The sequence below is a fragment of the Hyperolius riggenbachi genome, chromosome 6 (genome assembly GCF_040937935.1).
Source record: "Hyperolius riggenbachi isolate aHypRig1 chromosome 6, aHypRig1.pri, whole genome shotgun sequence".
Lineage (NCBI taxonomy): Eukaryota > Metazoa > Chordata > Amphibia > Anura > Hyperoliidae > Hyperolius > Hyperolius riggenbachi.
This window is the reverse complement of record NC_090651.1, coordinates 37,577,949-37,598,406: the sequence shown is the minus strand read 5'-3', so window position 1 is coordinate 37,598,406 and position 20,458 is coordinate 37,577,949. Positions and strand designations below refer to the sequence as shown.

The 20,458-nt window shown below is 45.0% G+C and overlaps 1 long non-coding RNA gene across 1 annotated transcript in view; it reads left to right on the top strand.

Annotated features, from left to right (window-relative positions):
• The window catches only part of LOC137522404 (uncharacterized), a 31,626-nt gene extending 12,687 nt beyond the window's left edge, over window positions 1–18,939 (top strand). The window contains exons 2-3 of the long non-coding RNA XR_011022282.1: window positions 17,957–18,012; window positions 18,826–18,939. This is a non-coding gene — a long non-coding RNA (uncharacterized lncRNA). The remainder of the gene's footprint in view (window positions 1–17,956; window positions 18,013–18,825) is intronic.
• The last annotated feature ends 1,519 nt before the right edge of the window (window positions 18,940–20,458 follow it).

The following is a 20,458-nucleotide window of genomic DNA, read 5'->3' as shown; positions in this document are numbered from 1 at the left end:
ACCATTGATATTAAAAATGTGTCTTTTTTTAGGGCTAGTTCACAGTGTTCAGTTGCTTTGCAAAATAATTCTGCATGCCAACTCACTGCTCATACAATTCTATGGGTCTGTTCACAGTACTAGATGCTCCTTTGGATTTTGCGGAGTTGAAATTTCCGCATTTCCGATCAGAAATCTGCATTCGGAAAACAGAAATCAGAATTCCGTGAAGATCCAATTTCCCGCAACTCGGTAATTTTAGCCCAATCGGATTACCGTTTTAGACCATCACCAGATTAAATTTTTTCGTTTTTCTGATTTTTGAATTTTTTTTTTTTTTTTAATTTTTGCATTCTCTGATGCAAGAAATGATAAATACAATACTCCTCGGAAAAATGGAAATTGTCATTGACTGAAATCGGAATTTCCACGGACTCTGAAATGGGCATATCCAACCATCCCGACTGTTTTGTAATGGATATCATTATTTTAGCTCGCCAGATGCAAGCTTTGTATTAAAGGCTATTATTATTATTATTATTTAGGATTCATATAGCACTGACATCTCCAGCAGCACTGCACAAAGTATATGTCTTGTCACCTAACTGTCCCTCAGAGGGGCTCACAATCTAATCCCTACAACAGTCATATTTCTATGTATGTATTGTGTATTGTATGTATCGTAGTCTGGGGCTAATTTAGGGTGAAGCCAATTAACTTATTTGTATGTTTTTGGGATGTGGGAGGAAACCGGAGTGCCTGGAGGAACCCCATGCAGACACGGGGAGAACATACAAACTCCAAGCAAATAGTGTCCTGGCTGAGAATTGAACTGGGTACCTGACCCAGTGCTGCAAGACAAGTGTGCTAACCGCTACACCACTGTGCTGCTTAGTCTATGTGTAAGATCCATTGCAGTTCACAGTCTTTACACTATGGCCTCAATTCTGGTAGGGTTATCAAACAAATGACCTCATGTGAGGTGATTTACCTCATGAGGTAATGACATTTAGCAATTCTGGTAGGTTTTAGTCATGTTTTACCGCATGAGGTAAATTATGAGGTAATTCATGAGGTAATTTACCGAAAATAGCTATTCTCATGAAAATTAGGTGGCATGTTAGCACATAATTTACCGATCAGTTTAAGAACTACCTGTACCTGGAGGTAAAGCCAATTTGTATGCATTTTGCAGTTTTTAGTGGAGTTCCTATTGCTGTGTTAGTGTCGTTTCTATTCAGGTTGTGTAATAGAAAAGAATAGTAGAAATTAAACTCCAAATATTTACTGATTTTATTTTTTTAATAAGGGATGCCTATAAATATATTTTTCATAGGTTGCTACATAATCAAATACACCCCCCCCCCCCCTCAAAAAAAACCCATCTTCCAAAGACTATCCTAACTTATGGAAGACAATTAAAGAAAGACTACTATTTACTGCATGCTTACTCTGAAATACCTCATGTTTTACCTCACTTTATGCATTTTCCTCATGTTTTACCTCATGTTCTGAAATGGAGAAAAATCTTTCAGAATTGCTATATAAAGAGGTACATACCTCATGAGGTATTTTACCTACAAAAAAATATTTACCTCACATAGCTACCAGAATTGAGGCCATATGTGTGTTACGCCCAGAGCCGGGACAAGGTCCTCCAGCACCCAAGGCTGAGACACCAAAGTGCGCCCCTCCATCCCTGCCTCCCCAGCCGTCACACACTGATTGCTATTAGACTAAGATGCGCCACAGGTCCCACAACCTCCCCAACACCTTAATATCTAGTTATCTGGCTTGCAGTCACTGCCATGTATCCCCTTTTCTTATTTCTTTCTGCTTCAAATACAATTAGGAATAACAGCTGAATGAATTCTGCGCTCCCTCCTACACTGCGCCCTGAGGCTGGAGCCTCTCCAGCCTATGCCTCGGCCCGGCCCTGGTTACGCCACCGACCACTGTGAATCCAGCCTTAGAGTCCAGCACTAGTGATGAGCTAGAATTTCACATAAGAGTAATTTCACAGCAAAATTCATAATTATGAATGTAAACAAACCGCCCATGTGACTATAAAGCAAGCGGTGAGCACTGTACACTGTATATTGATTACTACTATGTCCTCTCCTGTTACTTTAAGCCATTGCTTACGTTGATACCTGAGTAATGCGGTGGGATTGGGGGTGGGCGCATCTCGCTCGCTGCTCGCTTGACAGTCATGTGGGCAGTTTGTTTACGTTCCGCCCACGTGTGCTGTCATAGGCCTCGTCGACTGGGTGGTGCGATGCGCCGCCCGGAGAACAGGAGTTTCCCATCCGGTCTGCCCCTTAGTGGGGTGTGACCGTTATGACATATTCCACCACTCCTCGTCCTCATTGGTCAGTGGCCTCCAGCGTGTGTGTGGGGCGGTGCGCACCGCCGTCCTGGCTCACCTTAGCCGTACTATATGGGGCTCCTATTGGCTGTACACATGTACGCATATAAAGTAGCAGTCCCCTATCAGGTCCGCTTGGCAGGACAGATGGGGATTGGTCGACATAGGCGACAGTTTATGGTGATTGGTTAGATTCCATGTTAGGATAGTATATAAAGCTGAGATTGTGAATGCATGAATTAGACACTGACATAAGCTTGAAAAAGGAAGGTCACCTCCGAAATGTCGCTATTGCTACCATCCTGTAGCTACATGTCTATGTGTCTTTTAGTAAAGAGCTAAATACTTACCCGATGGTGCCAGTCTCCACTCTTTCATATTGCAATTTGGACCCTAGTGCTGTGGGTTCTTCTTGACCTGGCACATCACAACTATTGACTACAAGTGTGCTGTCCACCTCCATCCTTTACTCTTGTTGGCAGCAACCTTTTCCTTTGTCTCCTGCCTATCTTATCTGAAAATCTGAAGAAGCTGACTCATGCTGCCAGCTCACATTTCTTGTCATGGAAGGAGATGTGATGAGTGGTTAGAAGTGTGAATTTGAAAATGCAAATTCAATGTTTATACTTAGAGTACAAGATGAGGGATTTTAATTTTTTCTTGGAAGACCTGCATCTGTTCAGGTTCCTACTACCATCAAGCCAACCAGCTACCCCTTCTCTTTCTGTTATGGCATTCATTATATGCTATAAGCAATTTATTGAAAGTTTAACACTGTAATATATATCTCCAGATCCCTGGTGGTCAAGCACAATATTCTGTTTATAGTCTATAGGTATTGACATTGAGCTTATTATTATTAGTGCTGAGTATTATTCAAGTTCAAAAAACATTGCCAAAATTTAGATTAAGGCCTCCTTTCCACTGTACAACATAGATAGCCATGCATTTTTACATCAACACACAGCACCTGCTCTCCATTGTAATGCTGATCCTATACAGTGACAGTGAAGGGGATCGCACTGCGCTGCATTCCTGGTACACATGCATCCCTGAATCTCTGCCTTTATTTGACCAGTGGCAGCTGACGCCCTTCCCTATGACAGTTTTGACAGGGGGAAGCTTTGGCATACGACCAATCAGGCAAGGGTGCTGGCCAGGGCAGTTTCTAGGCTAAATGACACCAGGGCGAGGGTGTAAAAATTGTTCTCCCTTCCCCCCACCCCGTGGACTCTTGAACCCTTACCCTTTAATAACAGTCACACAGCCACAGGTCACAAGTAGATCTGCCTACTTACTAGTGACCAGCTGCTCATCCAGGAGGAAGCAGGGACCAGGAAAACACACAGGCGAAGAGAGCCCGGAAAGCCAACTCTTCCATGGGCGCCGCGCACTGACAGCCTGCAGTACTGCTACAGGACATCAGGTGTCATCACGCAGTCGTGACTTGATGATGACTTGACTTTGTACAAAGGCAGCCTGGGAGGAGTCAAGGAAGGTGATCGCACTGGTAATCTTCTTTCTTCTTCCATTTAACTGCAATGCGCGTCACCAGCTCCCTAGTGGTTATGTCCTTCTACCACTTCTTCTACTTGCCGGTCTGCGCCCAGGGCGGTCGCCCTATCCGCACTGCCCAAGAAACGGCCCTGGTGCTGGCACCACACCGGCCAACCACAGCTGCCTGCTGCTCTTTTTGCTAAATGGTGCCGATGATCTCGTAGGCGGGACCATGGCACTGTCATTGGGCCAATCACTGCACTCAATCAGTAGCAGTGACATCTGTTTGGGCGGTCAAGTGCAAGCACCCTCGCCTACTTGGTTGCGTGCCAAACTTCCCCTCTGACTGGCATTGGTGATCTCTCTCCGGTGATGGGGTTTATATGGAGATATATATGATATGAGGTATATAATATGATGGGGTGTAATATATATATATATATACATATATATCAGGATTCCCCGGGTGGGAGGTTTACTTCAGGCAGAAGAAACTCTTGAACTGGCCCAGGGTCTATGGCTAGGAGTATTAGAGACAGAGGCTCAGCAGGAGAGCCAGGAAATCTACATCTAAAAGGAAATAAATATGTCAGCCTCCATTTCCCTCTCGGTTCAGGTGTGCTTTAAAATGATATTACACTCTTAATAATCATTTAGGGATCTTTCACACTAAGGCGTTGCGTTTGATGCGACGTTAAGGTCGCACAACATGCCCCTAACGCAGCACATGTAGGTTATAAAATTGGACGTTATTTTGTACTACGTGATGTGTCTCTTGGTGCGCCGTTTTCGTCGAATACTGATGGAACGAAAACAGTGCATGCGTTACAAAAAAAAAAAAACATTACTGAGCATGTGCAACACACATAATGCAATGTATTGCACAGCATGCAGCACTTTCTAAATATTGCTACACGTTACTAGTGTTGGGCGAACAGTGTTCACCACTGTTCGGGTTCTGCAGAACATCACCCTGTGCGGGTGATGTTCGAGTTCGGCCGAACACCTGGTGGTGTTCGGCCAAACTGTTCGGGTTCGCCCGAACGGCTCAATGCCTGGCCGAACAGGGCCCCCCTATGGGGTCGCAGGCATAAGGGGGGAGCATGCCCAGATCGCGCGGGGGGGGTCGGAAATTCCCCCCACCCCCTCCGCTAGCGCTCCCCCCTCTGCCCGCTTCCCCATACAAAAGTTTAAGGAAAGTAAAATAGTACCGGTGGTAGTGGCTGGCAGTGGCACTGTGAAGTGAGTGAGGAGGAGGAGTCTGGAGAGTGACGCGTTGAGGGAGGCCGGGCAGCGGGCGGTTCAGCGGTAGTACCCTTGTGGTACTTCCGCCCTTTCTCTGACCTCACGTCCTCTGCGTGATGACGCATACGAGGGTACGCGTGACGCGTACCCTCGTATGCAGAGGTCGTGAGGTCAGAGAAAGGGCGGAAGTACCACAAGGGTACTACCGCTGAACCGCCCGCTGCCCGGCCTCCCTCAACGCGTCACTCTCCGGACTCCTCCTCCTCACTCACTTCACCACCGGTACTATTTTACTTTCCTTAAACTTTTGTATGGGGAAGTGGGCAGAGGGGGGAGCGCTAGCGGAGGGGGTGGGGGGAATTCCCCCCCCCCGCAATCGGGGCATGCTCCCCCCCTTATGCCTGCAACCCCATAGGGCCCCCAAAAGCGGGATGTTCGGGGAGTTCGGGGTTCGGGCCGAACATGCCGAACATCGCGGCCATGTTCAGCGAACGTTCCCGAACATCCAGATGTTTGCCCAACACAACACGTTACACACAACGCAATGTGTGCACTGTGAATATCGTACAAACTTTGTATTGCTGTGCGTTAGTCTGCGCTGGAACATTTTCTAACTTGCGACTTTAACGTCGCACTGTGAAGGAGGCCTAAAAAAAGAGTGAGTATTGGGTGTGTTAGTTTTCCGATTACTGCAGGTAAGGACTTGCAGTGCATTCTGCATGGTGCAGCTAACTGCACATACAGGAAGTGGACACTTACTGGCCTGCCTCCATTTTATAAACAGCACTAAAAGTACAGATTTTATTCTTGAAAAAAATTGACTATTTGAGCATTCAGGCCCTTTAAAAACCCCACAACAAGCTGCAAACTGAAATAAGAAGACAATTTTTCCTCACACTGAATCTCGAGTCAGAATGCCTTGTGTGCAGCACTCACATGTGATAGCGATTTTTTTATAATGAAAGGTGGAAATTCACTTGAAGTATATTTAGTCGCTAAGTGATTTAATGAATGGCTTGCCGTGATCCTGCGATTGTCTTCAATTTCTTTTCTTCCCGATTTTCGCTGGAATGATTGAAAAGAGGCAAATATGAAATTACAATGCAGTCTAAAGAGTCCATTCAATTATTTTCACTCTCTCCACTCATATTTTCTTTGATTCAGCTAAAAGAGGACTGATTTAAAATACCCAGATGTCCTATGATTTTCTCAGCTTCAAAAGGAACACGATCTTGCGGTCGCATGCAAACAGCGGGGTTCCTCTGTCTTCTCATTATCTCATTATGGGTGCGCAATCGATATATTTGCATGATTGATCAGAAGCTCGTTTTAAAGCAATTTTGAAGTGAAAATAAACTTATGAGATAATAAATGTGTGTAGTACAGCTAAGGAATAGAACATGAGTATTGAGAGACATATTGTTTCCAGTACTAGGAGAGTTAAAAGAAAAACTTAAAGAGAATCTGTACTCTAAAATTCTTACAATAAAAACCATACCATTAATACAAACACAAATAAAATGAGTCTCCCGGCTCACCCTTCGGGATTAGTGTTGTGTTTCTTTTCTAAGAAGTAACAGATGCATGATATAAACCTCCCGGTCTTGCGTCTAATCTTTGTATCACCTGTTATCCCATGCTGTGCAACCCACCCCACCATACTGTGCACCCCCTCCCCCACTCAACAGCAAAGGGTTAATTATCCATATGATAAATATTGTAACTATCCATTTGCATCTCCCCATTAAAGTGTTAACTCAGCTGCACCACGTATCCCACTAGCTACAAAAATGTTAATTACCCCACTACAAATAGTAGCTGTAAAATTATTAATTAGCTCATTGGTAGCAGAAAATAGTAATTAGCCTTAAACTGCGAGATTCTGTAGCAGCGAATTGGGACCGCGCTGTTCTACTTATTAAAGCGCCGTTCTTTAATGAATATTTCAGATGTCAGGACTGATCTTATAATAAGCCAGCCAGACAGTCTTTGGTCTGCAGATCTGTAAGCCCGCCGCTCGCATCTGGTGGCCGATACGACTGTCATGGCTTCCCTTCAGGAAATGTGACGCTCGTGCGCTGACAGGCTTAAAGGGTAATGTCGCTTTTACAACTTCTCTTTGCAGCGTACTTTAAGAGAAACCCCTGATCAATAATGCAAATAGAGGATGTGATTGATTTTGTGTCCGTCATGGGTTTTGACAGAGGAGCAGTTTGGTTTTACCAAATACAGCCTTTGGTGACAGCAGGAAATCACAGTGCGGTGCCCTCTGATGTGCCCACATTTACCAACTCCAGTGTGAACAGTGTCCAGGCTTTTCATCATTACTGGGTTAAAGCCATGATTTATCTTGATGCAGAATAATCAGTTTTAAGGGTGAGGAATGAGATGTTTGTAAAGTGTAGCTAATGCAAATTCTAATTCTAATTAGGTGCCAATTTACTCAGCTTAAAGGATACCCGAAGTGACATGTGACATGATGAGATAGACATGTGTTTGCACAGTGCCTATGTCACGATCTGTGCCTCTGTTGTCCTGCTGGTGGCATTACTTATGAACTGTGCTGTGAACTTCCATTGTCAACCAGCAGGTGTCTCCCCTGTTGCTGAGAACTGTGCAGTTCCCTGGATCACCAGCAGGTGGAACTATGTGAACTTCCTGATAGATCACCTGATCAATGGGCTGCTATTTAAGGCCGGACTTCCTAGCAGCACATTGCTAGGTCATTGTGTCTTGTTCCTGCAGTGTTGTGACTCTGGCCATCAGTCCTGTATCCTGAGCTCCTGGTATTTTGACTCCTGCTTGTTCGACTAATCTCTTGCCTTCTGATTCTGTACTTTTGATCCATTCTGATTTCCTGGTATTTGATCCTTGCTAGTCTGACGATTCTTCTGTGTGCTGATTGTGTTGAGACATGTCAGTATATATTGTATTATTGTATATATTCTCATATTGTGTGTGTTGCTGTATATATTTGTATAGATAGATAGATAGTTAGGGTTCTGGTATTTGTGGTGCACCACACGTTGTTTGATTGTATATTGTATGTGTATGGTGATCTGCATTTGTACACTTGCATTATTGTAAATAAAACACATTTATTATTCTACTCTGTTGTGCAGACGTCAGTATTTCCATTGTGATCTTCTGGTTTTATTGGAACCAAAACGATTGCCATGCAGAGATCGTGGATCTGCCAGTCTGGTTCCAGTCACGACCACGATCTGCATGGCCAATCGTTACAGCCTAGCACATAAATCACTAGTCTGTGTTTCTTTTTTTCTTTCTCTGCCTGAAAGAGTTAAATATCAGGTATGTAAGTGGCTGACTCAGTCCTGACTCAGACAGGAAGTGACTACAGTGTGACCCTCACTGGCAAGAAATTCCCCTCTTTCTTGCTCTCAGAAGTCATTTTCTGCTAGGAAAGTGTTGTACAGTTGGAATTTCTTATCAGTGAGGGTCACACCGTTGTCACTTCCTGTCATCAGCAGGCACATTGTCACCAATCAGACTGCACTCACTCTTGGAGCCCCCCCCCCTTATAAAAGGCAAGGTTCTCCTGTCGTTTTACTCACTCCTGTCGTTTTACTCACTCATCTGCCTTCAGTAATTAGTTAAGTGACAGCTGCTGACAGACTCTGCTATGGAGACAGACTCTGCTATGGAGAGTTTAGTTAGGATCTTGTAGATTTGTTCCTAGTTGATTATTATTACTCATCCTCTCTCCCTCCTCCCGGAGGGAGGAGGATCTCATCTTCCAGGGAATTGTAGTATTTCAAAAGCTAGCTTACATTCCGTGGCTGGGAATTGAACCCAGGTCTCAGTGTGCGGTAGGTAACTCATTTAACCACTACACCACCAACAACACTACATGCTGAAGCCAGCCTAGCATGTACCATTATGATCAATCCAAGAGAAAAATTAGCTTGCTTAATCCACGGAATTGTACTATATCAAAAGCCAGCTTACATACCGTGGCTGGGCAGGGAATTAAACCCAGGTCTCAGTGTGCAGTAGGTAACTCATTTAACCACTACACCACCAACAACACTACATGCTGAAGCCAGCCTAGCATGTACCATTATGATCAATCCAAGAGAAAAATTAGCTTGCTTAATCCACGGAATTGTACTATATCAAAAGCCAGCTTACATACCGTGGCTGGGCAGGGAATTGAACCCAGGTCTCAGTGTGCAGTAGGTAACTCATTTAACCACGGTATGTAAGCTGGCTTTTGATATAGTACAATTCCGTTGATTAAGCAAGCTAATTTTTCTCTTGGATTGACCATAATGGTACATGCTAGGCTGGCTTCAGCATGTAGTGTTGTTGGTGGTATAGTGGTTAAATGAGTTACCTACCGCACACTGAGACCTGGGTTCAATTCCCAGCCTGGGTTTAATTCGCACGTATCGCCAAGGAAATGGCATCATCGACGGACTTGGGTTCTGGGTGTCCTAACATCAATTCAGAGACTGCGTCTGATACGCCTGAGAGGAAGCAGTCTAATAAGGCATAGGACCCCCACCTAGACGACACAGCCCACCTTCTGAATTCGGCCGCATAAACTTCCACCGAATCTCGACCCTGCTTGAGAGTTTTGAGCTTCCTCTCCGCAGTGATCGAAGCATCCGGATCATCATAAATTATAGCCATTGCTTTAAAGAACTCCTCAACTGACTTCAGTGCTGTATCCTCGGGCGAAAGACCATATGCCCAGGTTTGTGAGTCCCCTGACAATAAGGTCTTAATAAAGGTCACCCTTTGCTGCTCAGTACCTGACAAAGTTGGTCGTAGCTCAAAATAAGACAAAACCCAGTTGCGAAAGTTCTGGAAGTCGGATCTTTGCCCTGAAAACTTTTCGGGCACTGATATATGGAGATCCGTGACCGGAGGGGATTGCACAGTGGCCAGGATTGCACAGTGGCTACAGTCGTCTGCAAGACCCGTACAGACCCAGCCAATTGGTTGATCTGAGTCTGTTGCGAATTAACCACCTCAATGAGGTTATTAAGTGAGGTGGTTAGAGTCTCGATCTGACTGCATAGTGCTTCCATACTAGTGGTCTGCTGTTCTGTAACGATCGGTGTCAGCACGCAGAGAGAATCTGATTATTGGCGATCTGCAGTATCACCAAGAATGCAGATATATACCCGATTATTGATGATCTGCAGTATCACCGATAATCAGATATATTGCTCACCTCTGGACACCCAGCAAAAGAACACAATAAAGACAGTAATATATCACGGAAGTGTGGAAATATCCACCACACAGCAATTCCTCAGAGGTGTGGTTACCTCTGAATGGGAACCCCGTGAGTGAGATCCTCTAACCAGGCAGAGTGAGGAATCTCGACCCCTAGCAGTAATCGTCTGCTTGGGGCAGGCGTCTCGGAGAGGCAAGCCTCAGAGATAACCCTCCAGTGGGAGACGTTCCACTGAAGGGAGAAAGGTCAGACAGGCAAGGGTTCAGCAACAGAGATGACGGCAGCGGTACAGGAGCGGAAGGCAGAAGAGTAATCGGTAATCAGGCAGAGGTTGGCAACAACAATCAGATAGGCAAAAGTACAATAGCGTAGAGAGAGAGAGTAGTCAAGGATAGCCGAAGTCAAAACACAGATACAATATCAAAGTACAATCCTAACTAAGGTGTGAAATCCTTAGTATCAACAACAGGGCACTGAGCTAAGGTCTGGGCGCTAACACAGCAATGTATTCACGACAGCAGACAACCTGCTACTGACACACAAGCCCTATATGTAGTCAGAGAGCTGCCCAGCGCCGCCCCAGAGTCCCAACCAATCAGGACACCTCCTGAGGTCAGCTGACTGGAGAGTCAGCTGAGCCTCCTACGTAGGAGGTAAAAGTCCTGCCTCCTTGCGCGCGCGTGTGACCCTCTGCATCTGTGTAATGGAGAGGCCAGGCCCCGGGTCCGTGTCCGCCCGCAGACTGAAGTCCGCTTGCCGCCATGTGAGACCTGCCACCGTGTCGACAGTCGTGGCGGCGGTGTCCCTGCCAGCCTGTGCCGGCCGCTCCGCATGAGCGACGGAGTCCGCCGGCTGGGAAGCGGAGACCGCCGCCATGCTGCCCCGCATGGCGGCGTTGTCTCCGCTATCCCTTACACTATGCCTCTATCTGCATGAAACTGCCACGACATAGCCATATTGGCACACATGCCACTCCATGGGAGTCTGCAATGTATCTAATCATCGTATCTGAATCTGCTCACAGACAGAGTATGAGATAAATATGGCAGAGGAATGACAGCCTCCATAAAATACTTAAGTACTCAAATGAGCCAGACATACATTCCCACACTTACAACTCAATTAAGGGGTCCTGAACTCCTAATGGTGCGTTTGAAAGTCGTGTCGCTTGGAGAAGAGGTGTTTCCTGTCCTCTGCCAAACACTTAAGCAACTATTATATCTTCTGTAGAATGGCATTAACCTATCCATGCTCTTTTGTACGCCAGATACAGTTCCCATTAAAAGTTCACTCATTTTCCAGCTAGGACAAACAGCGCGGACCCTTTTCTCAATGGAAATTGCCGACAATGTCATCTCTTCATTTGTGCAGGAAGCTGTAATTAACATACTCTTGTCTAAACTAACACTCTAATGCCTAAACTGTTTAAATATAGGAATATAACCTCTTAACAATGTGCATTCTGATAGCTGCTGATGTGCAGACTGGCTGATCTAAAGCAGGCCCTGAAAATCTCCAAATAATGAGTTGTCCATGCTCTAAAAAGAATATACACTTCCTATTTGTTTTTCCTGTTATGTTTTGCACTATTTATTTTTTCTTTTAAATAAAATAGTTTACTCTATCTATCTCTGTCTATCTATCTATCTATCTATCTATCTATCTATCTATCTATCTATCTATCTATCTATATTTTATTTATTTTTTTAAACCATAGCACCCTATTTTTTTTATGTGTTGTTTTGACTTTCAAGCTTTGTATTTAGAAAATGTTTGTTTACTACAGTGGAGTATAAAATAATGCAAGTGAACAATGTGACTTAAGGCTCATACACACGGGGCACAACTGTCGCCACAAAAACGTGGCACGCGCATGTTGCACCGACAGTTGCCCCATGTGTATAATGGCCCGTACTCACGGGCTGCAGAAGTGGCCTGTCGCCAGCACACGTGAGCGTGCTAGCGACAGGCCGGCGACAGCTTCTCTCCAGGTCCCTCCGCATACACACGCGGAAGAGGGACCAGCGGCGAGACGGAAGCTGTCGCCGACGTTCCTCCTCCCCCGCCGGAAGCTCCATTTACCTCTATGGAGGTTGCTGTCGCTAGTCCGCGTACTCACGCGGACTAGCGACAGTTGCGGCGGAGGTGCGGCGGCGACTGTTGCCATGCGATTGAAACTTTCAATCGCATGGCGACAAGAGCCACGGGCGACATGTTCGGGGTGCGCGCGCGTGCAACGGCCCATACTCACGGGCGACCTGTCGCCGCAACACGCGCGCGCCGCGTGTTGAGGCGACAAAAGTCCCTCGTGAGTATGGGCCATAAGGCGCGCACCTCGAACTGTCGCCGGAGACAGCAGTTGCCGTGCGATTGAAAAGTTCAATCGCCGGCAACTTCTGTCGCCGCAACTGTCGCTAGTCCACCAAGCGTACTGCGTGTGTATGTCCGGACTAGCGACAGCTACTCACAGCCAGAAGGGAGCTTCCGGCAGGGGGACGAAACTTTCGGCTACAGCTTCCGCCACGTCTCTACCTATTGGGCGGAGACGTGTAGACAGCTGTCGCTCAGGCGGAGCTGTCGCCGAGCTGTTGCGCACACGTCTCCTGTGTGCTAGCAACAGCAACAACGGTGCCCGTGTGTATGAGGCTTTAGTTATTTCCAGATGTTAGCATCTCAAGTCCTAAAGCGCATTCTTACTAAGGGGATTTCCCTTAAAACCAGAGCAACTTTCACATTTCACACTCCTCCCATTCATTTGCCAATAAATGTATCACTACTTATCACAGCTAAATGATCTACAATTTTATTTTTCACCACAAATTAGGCTTTCTTTGAGTGGTTCTTTTCACTAAAAGTCAATTTATTTTATATGCATTTTAAAGAAAAAGTATAAGAAAACAGTACAAATTTAATAATTTCTTACTTTTCAGCTATTATAATATTTCAGTAAAACCTGCTAGAGGGATGAAGCATAACTTTGCACATGATCTCATCCCTCTGCTGAGGCTGCACGGACTGTTCTTTCCTTCCTTGTGTCACCCAACACTATATTGCACTAGATAACTTAAAGGGGCACTATGGCGAAAAATTGTAAAATTTAAAATATGTGCAAACATGGACAATTAAGAAGTATGTTTTTTTCCAGAGTAAAATGAGCCATAAATTACTTTTCTCCTATGTTGCTGTCACTTACAGTAGGTAGTAGAAATCTGACATAAGCGACAGGTTTTGGACTAGTCCATCTCTTCATGGGGGGATTCACAGGGATTTAATTATTTTCAAAAGCACTTAGTGAATGGCAGTAGCTCTGTCCAGCTGCCAAAAAACTGTGTAGCGAGCAGGGAAGCTGGCCAGTATCATTGTTCAAATCCTTTTTACGGAATTTCTTTATAAAGAATAAAAGCCTTGCTAAGAATTCCCCATGAAGAGATGAACTAGTCCAAAACCTGTCACTTCTGTCAGATTTCTACTACATACTGTAAGTAACAGCAACATAGGAGAAAAGTAATATATGGCTCATTTTACTCTGGAAAAAATGTACTTCCTATTTGTTCATGTTTGCACATATTTTAAATTTTTTTTTGCCATAGTGCCCCTTTAAGTTATTATTATTAATATTATTTATTGTATTTATAAAGCTCCAATCTAGTGCAATCTGGTGTTGGGTGACACAGGGAAGGAGAGAACAGTCCGTGCAGGCTCAGCAGAGGGATGAGATCATGTGCAAAGGTATGCTTCATCCCTGCTGTGCCCTGCATTTCACTGACATTGTGATGTGGTAGCAGTGAAAACACACACACACACGCACGCACGCACGCACGCACGCACGCACGCACGCACACACACACACACACACACACACACACACACACACTCTCTCTCTCTCTCTCTCTCTCTCTCTCTCTCTCTCTCTCTCTCTATCTCTCTTATTCACTGTCCCTCTCTCTCTGTCTCTTCCTCCCCCCTTACACTTAACCCTGACCTCTATGCCCCTTTATCACTTCCTAATATACATTCAAAAATATTGCAGGTGGGGCAATGATTTCTACTTACACCCCTGCTCAAAACAACTATACATAACTATGGGAAGAGGAGAGGGGGGGGGAGAGGGGAAAGAGGAATCAGTGATCGGGCCATAGCCCGATTCATTGACTCCTGGGCTAACGATCCGCGGCCGGGAGCGCGCGTGCACGCGCGCGATTGGCCGCGGGAAAGCACAGGAGCGCGCATGTCCTCCTTGACATAGTTCTACGTCAAGGAGGACAAAGTGGTTAAAGTGACACTGAAGCGAAACAAAAACTTATGATATAATAAATTGTATGTGTAGCATGGATAATTAATAGAAAATTAGTAGCAAAGAAAACGCAGCATTTTTTTATTTTCAGTTATATAGCTTTTTTTGTGATCATTCTCTATTATTTGCAGTTTAAAAATTAACTCTATATTTTAAATGATGAAACAGAGCAGAGCTAATGACCCTTTGAGCTGTCCTGGCAGTAAAACCTTAAACAAAAAAGAAACAGTGAGAGATTGGTTGAGATAAGTGCTTCAGAAAACAGCACTGTAGCCGACCCAAGCCGGAGAGCTCAAATAAGCTCTTTTGCATAGATAACAGCTGAAGTTTCTTAACTCTTCTTGTACTGGAAAAAATATAAGACTCATATCTGTGTTACTAATATTCTATTTCTTAGCAAGACTAATCATACAAATCATTGTATCATAAGTTTATTTTCACTTCAGATACCCTTTAAATGAAATCCATCTGAGGGAGTGGCTGGATAGTGTACTGGTTAAGGGCTCTGCCTCTGACATAGGAGACCTGGGTTCGAATCTGGGCTCTGCCTGTTCAGTAAGCCAGCACCTACTAAGTAGGAGACCTTGGGCAAGTCTCCCTAACACTTCTACTGCCTATAGAGCGCATCCTAGTGGCTGCAGCTCTGGCGCTTTGAGTCCGCCAGGAGAAAAGCATGATATAAATGTTCTGTGTCTTGTAACAGTATTTTTCTTTCTCTGTAGTAGCAGCCCTATATATCAAGTTACTCTGGATTTTGTCAGCAGTCGCAGATCGCAGATTGCTGGACAGGGGAGGATAAGAAGTGAAGCTTGCGAGTTTGTTGCCTTGTGCATCAAATATTTCCTTATGCCTGATTTCTTCACACTAGCAGCTGCTGCATAAATCAGCTTATCAGGGGAGGAGGAGTTTTTCCTTGTACAAGAACATAGCTTATCTGTCCTGTTAGTGTGTGCTGAGTGTAGCTCCGCCTTATCTGTGCTCGTAAATCATTTGGATTTTACTCTTCCTAATATAGTGACCCTGCCTGTGCAGAAAGAATGAGCTGTCCTCATCACACTTTCCTATCCTCACCTGCAGAACACTTGCCTCACACAGAAGGTTTTTCTCTCTGCAGTTGCATTCCCCCTTTCCTGGTTGCATTCTCTCCACCTTGAGTATCCCACTCTCTCCTTGCTGTCTGTAAACAGGTAAAAAGGATGACGCCGTAGGCGCAATGGTAAGAGTCAAAGGGCTGGTGCACACCAGGAGCGGTTCTGAGCATTTGTTAAAACGCTTGCTTCGCTAATGTATTGCAGTGGGCTGGTGCACACCAGGGCCGCTCGTTTCCCCCCCAAACGCAAATTTGGGTCCTGCAGCATCTTTGAGATTTCTGTGGCGTTTCTGCCTCAATGTAAAGTATAGGAAAGTGAAAAACCGCTCTGAAAAATGCTAGATTAGAGTGGTTTTCCAAGCATTTTTGTTACAGTAGCTGTTCAGTCACAGCTGTACAGTAACAAAATATAAAAAAACGCTTCAAAAAATGCTAGACATGTTTATAAAATGTATCTAAACATGCTTAGAATCGCTCTGAAAAACCTCTTCAAAAACCGCTAGCGTTTGTGGATCTGCTAGCAGTTTTCGGTGTGCACCAGCCCCAAATCAGCTGTGATTTGGGTGCCAGAGGCAAACACCGCTATGGCCTCTGCTACAGTGGCTGCAGCAAACATTTTTTATTTCAAAATACATTAACTAAATTTTTGTATGTAGTGTATATTATTATTATTATTATTATGTATTTATATAGCGCCGACATATTACGCAGCGCTGTACAGTGTATATATATATATATATATATATATATCTTGTCACTAACTGTCCCTCAAAGGAGCTCACAATCTAATCCCTACTATTGCCATATGTCTATATTATGTAGTGTAAGTACTGTTGTTCTAGTGCCAATTTTTTAAGGGGGAGCCAATTAACTTATCCGTATGTTTTTGGAATGTGGGAGGAAACCGGAGTGCCCGGAGGAAACCCACGCAGACACGGAGAGAACATACAAACTCTTTGCAGATAGTGCCCTGTCTGGGATTCGAACCAGGGACCCAGCGCTGCAAGGCGAGAGAGCTAACCACTACGCCACCGTGCTGCCCGCCAAATATATGCCATGCCAAAATCGTTCTAGCATCTGCTGAAGCGGTTGCAACATTTTTTTTTTTTCAAAAACAGATAAAAATGTTCTGGCCTCTGCTGCTGCGGCTTCAACAATTTTTTTTTTAAAAAATAGGTAAACTAAAGCTCTTTGCAGTTGTTTGCGGTGTTATAAACGCGGCGGTTGGTCTGTCAGTGTGAACCTTGTTTAACCCTTACACTACCTGATGGACATGTAAACACGTCAGACGTTTTAAAGCACTTTATTCCACAAATTTAGAAATGTAATGTGATTTCTGCCCTTTAGAAATTAAAACACAACTTTGCGTCAACTACGTAATTTTTGGTGGGACTTTTGCCATGGATCCCCCTCCGGCATTCCACGGTCCAGGCGTTAGGCCCTTTGAAACAACTTTTTCATCATGTTTGTGGCCAAAAACTTTCCCTATAGGTTTTAGAATTTGCTTGCCTATTGAAGTCTATGGAAGTTTACGCAGTTCGCGAACCGCTGCAACAAGTGCGAACAGAAAATTTAAAAAAGTGATGAGGGGGGGGGGGGGGCTCATTAAGGTCCCCTGGCCCTGCACCCCCCAACTGTATCCCATGGAGCATTGTGTGCCTGCGCACTTCATTAAAACTGTAACTGCGTGCATGCGCAAGAGTGCTCCCGGCCACAGGAGCACAGACAGTTCATGCAGTGGCCCACAACCGGCTAGGACTGTGAATTTCACAGCGGCGGAAGGGGGGTGGTGGGGTGGTGACAGACTGACACAGAGTGAGCTAATCGACTAGCGGTGGATGGAGAAAGCCCAGGTAAGTATAAATCCTTGTGCTATCTTTGTCTCCGGTTTACTTTTACATATTATTTTTGCTGCAGTACCTAGAGAAGACTAAAATAAAAAGCAAATGTTTCTCATAAACCAACAGCAAAGCTTTCCTACTTCCTCCTTTTATTATTTTTTTTTTTTTTGCTGTGGCGTTGTACACGGTGTGTAATGTTTGTGTGCTGTTTGTGCCGGGTCCATTAATTCCGTTGGGTTGCGAGCATCTCCTCTGGCAATCTGCTTTTCCTGTGTTGCTGAGGACTTAATGAAGATAATTAATCTAAGTGCATGGGATGGTAGGAAACATGTTATTTGTTGTGTGGGGGGAAGTCTGTTTCATCCTGGTACTGTAATCTGCTGCTCTGTACTCCTTACATCTGTGACCTCTTCGCCCCCCTCTTCTCTCCTAGGACGGTCCATTGAAGAACTGAACTTCAGCACATCGATCACACGGAGTAATTGTGGGGTAAGGAAACGCGATTAGGAGAAGCGGTCGCACAGGGGGCCACCTCAACCTGCACCTGTGATAGGATATTATTGTATACATCCTGACCGGGGGAAGCAATATAGCGGGGGAAAAAATGACTTTGTCCATTGGCCGTAGGCCGTAGGCTGATTAGGACAAGGAAATGTACTGTACAATGGAAAATAACTCATGTAGCTTGAGGATCAGCAAGTTTCTTGACAAAGAAAGGTTTAAAGCAAAAATAGACTGAAGAAACTGAAGCTGGGATCAGATATATTGTTTAAAGAGGAACTGTAACTAAAGATTGAACTTCATCCCAATCAGTAGCTGATACCCCCTTTCCCATGTGAAATCTTTACCTTTTCTCAGATAGATCATCAGGGGAGTCTGTATTGCTGATATTGTGGTAAAACCCCTCCCACAGTGTGATGTCAGGACTTTGGTCGTAACAGTTTCCTGCCTGTGAGCCTTGTTGCATTGTGGGAAATAACAGCTGTTTATAACTGCCAAGCAACCAGTCCCTCTGTGCATACAGTATGTACAGTATATCTATAAATAAAACAACCTTTTAGCCTATCGTATTGTTAGGGGGTGTGGTTATAGATAATGGCAGTTGATGCTGTCTGTTCTTTTTCATGTTTGCCAGTAGTAAAGATGATTAGGTGCAGGCTGCTTGTGGATCAAACAACATGAGCAAATTACATGGCAAATATCAATCATTTCTTGGTCTCTCTTCTATTTTATAACTTCTCCCTTTACAATGTATTCAGTGATTTTTTCCCCCCTTTTTGCTAAAGTTCCTCTTTTTTACAGAATGACATCATCATGGTACGGCTTGAAGGCGGCCAGTCAAAGCTATACCAGGGCCAAGTCATAAACGAGAAAATGTTCCACCCTCCCAGTATTTACCACTGATGACTCGGAGTCCGCCAAGTGAGGTTTCATTGAATAGGAATACATTTGTAATTTATTCCATTTTCATTCTTTGTTGTCCATCAAAAGTTTTTGCAGAAATATGTAACGTTCTCTGGCCTCAGAGTGCTTGGCTGATCTTTCAATGTTGATATGTAATTGATTGTGGAGACACCGCCGCGCGGTCTGACAGCGGGGCGGCTGTTTCCGCGTTCAGACCGGCGGTTTCCGCACAGCAGCATGCGTCTGGTTTGTCTGAGCCTAGTAGTGCACACAGATGGAGAGCTACCCGCGCGCGCGCTAGGAGGCAGGACCTTTATGCCAATAGGAGAGGGATCAGCTGATCAGGACGATCAGCTGATCCCTGTGCAGTGGGTGATTGGCTGAGTGGGACTGGGCGGCGCTGAGGAGCGCTGTGCTATATATACTTCTTGCCTGTCAGTTGCTGGTTGTCTGCCGTTGCGAATACTAACGTGTGAGCACTCAGACCAGTCAGATCTTACAGTGTGTTAGAACCAGGAGGACCTGAGAATTCACACTTAGCCAGATTACGTTTTTGTTATATGTTAGACCAGTTCCAGGGTGTTGTGAACACGGACCTCACACCCAAGCTTAGGGGTACCGTGTCATTGCTGTGTTATACCTTAGACCAGTTCCAGGGTGTTGTGACCACGGACCTCACACCTAAGCTTAGGGATACTGTGTCATTGCTGTGTTATACCTTAGACCAGTTCCAGGGTGTTGTGACCATAGACTTCACACCCAAGCTTAGGGACACTGTCTCATTGCTGTTATACTTTAGACCAGTTCCAGGGTGTTGTGACCACGGACCTCACACCCAAGCTTAGGGATACTGTGTCATTGCTGTGTTATCATTTAGACCAGTTCTAGGGTGTTGTGACCAAGGACCACACACTCAAGCTTAGGAACACTGTGCTATTACTGTGTTATACTCTAGACTAGTTCTAGGGTGTCGAGACCAAGGAACTCACACCCCAGTCTAGGATTTTGTTATACTTATATGTTATGACCATTTGCTCTGTCGACCTTTCTCTTGCTTTCTGATTCGGTACCTCTGCATATCTGCCTACCTGTTGCCAGACCCTGCCTGTTCCCGGTTACCGAATCAGTCTCTCTCTCTCTGTACCTGATCTGCTCGTGTGTTGCTGACCTAGCCTGCCCGACCACCCAAGCTGTCACTCTCCCTGAGTGCTCAGTCTAACTGTGCTAGCAGTAACACCATTCCACCAGGTTCTCACTATCTAGGAGATAGTTTCTGCACTGCCCAGGGCCACCTGCCCCTCAGGTGGCTCTTGGCTGAGCCGTTTACATCTCCCGCTCCTCGGGAGATAGCCTTCAGTTCATCTAGCACTTTACTCATTAGGTGTCCAGAGGTTAGTCATACTTGTATTATTGGTGATTCTGCAGATCATCCATAATCAAGTATACATCTGTATTGTTGATCATTCTGCAGATCATCAACAATCAGATTCTCTCTGTGTGCTGACACCAAGCGTTACATGATATTAGTACA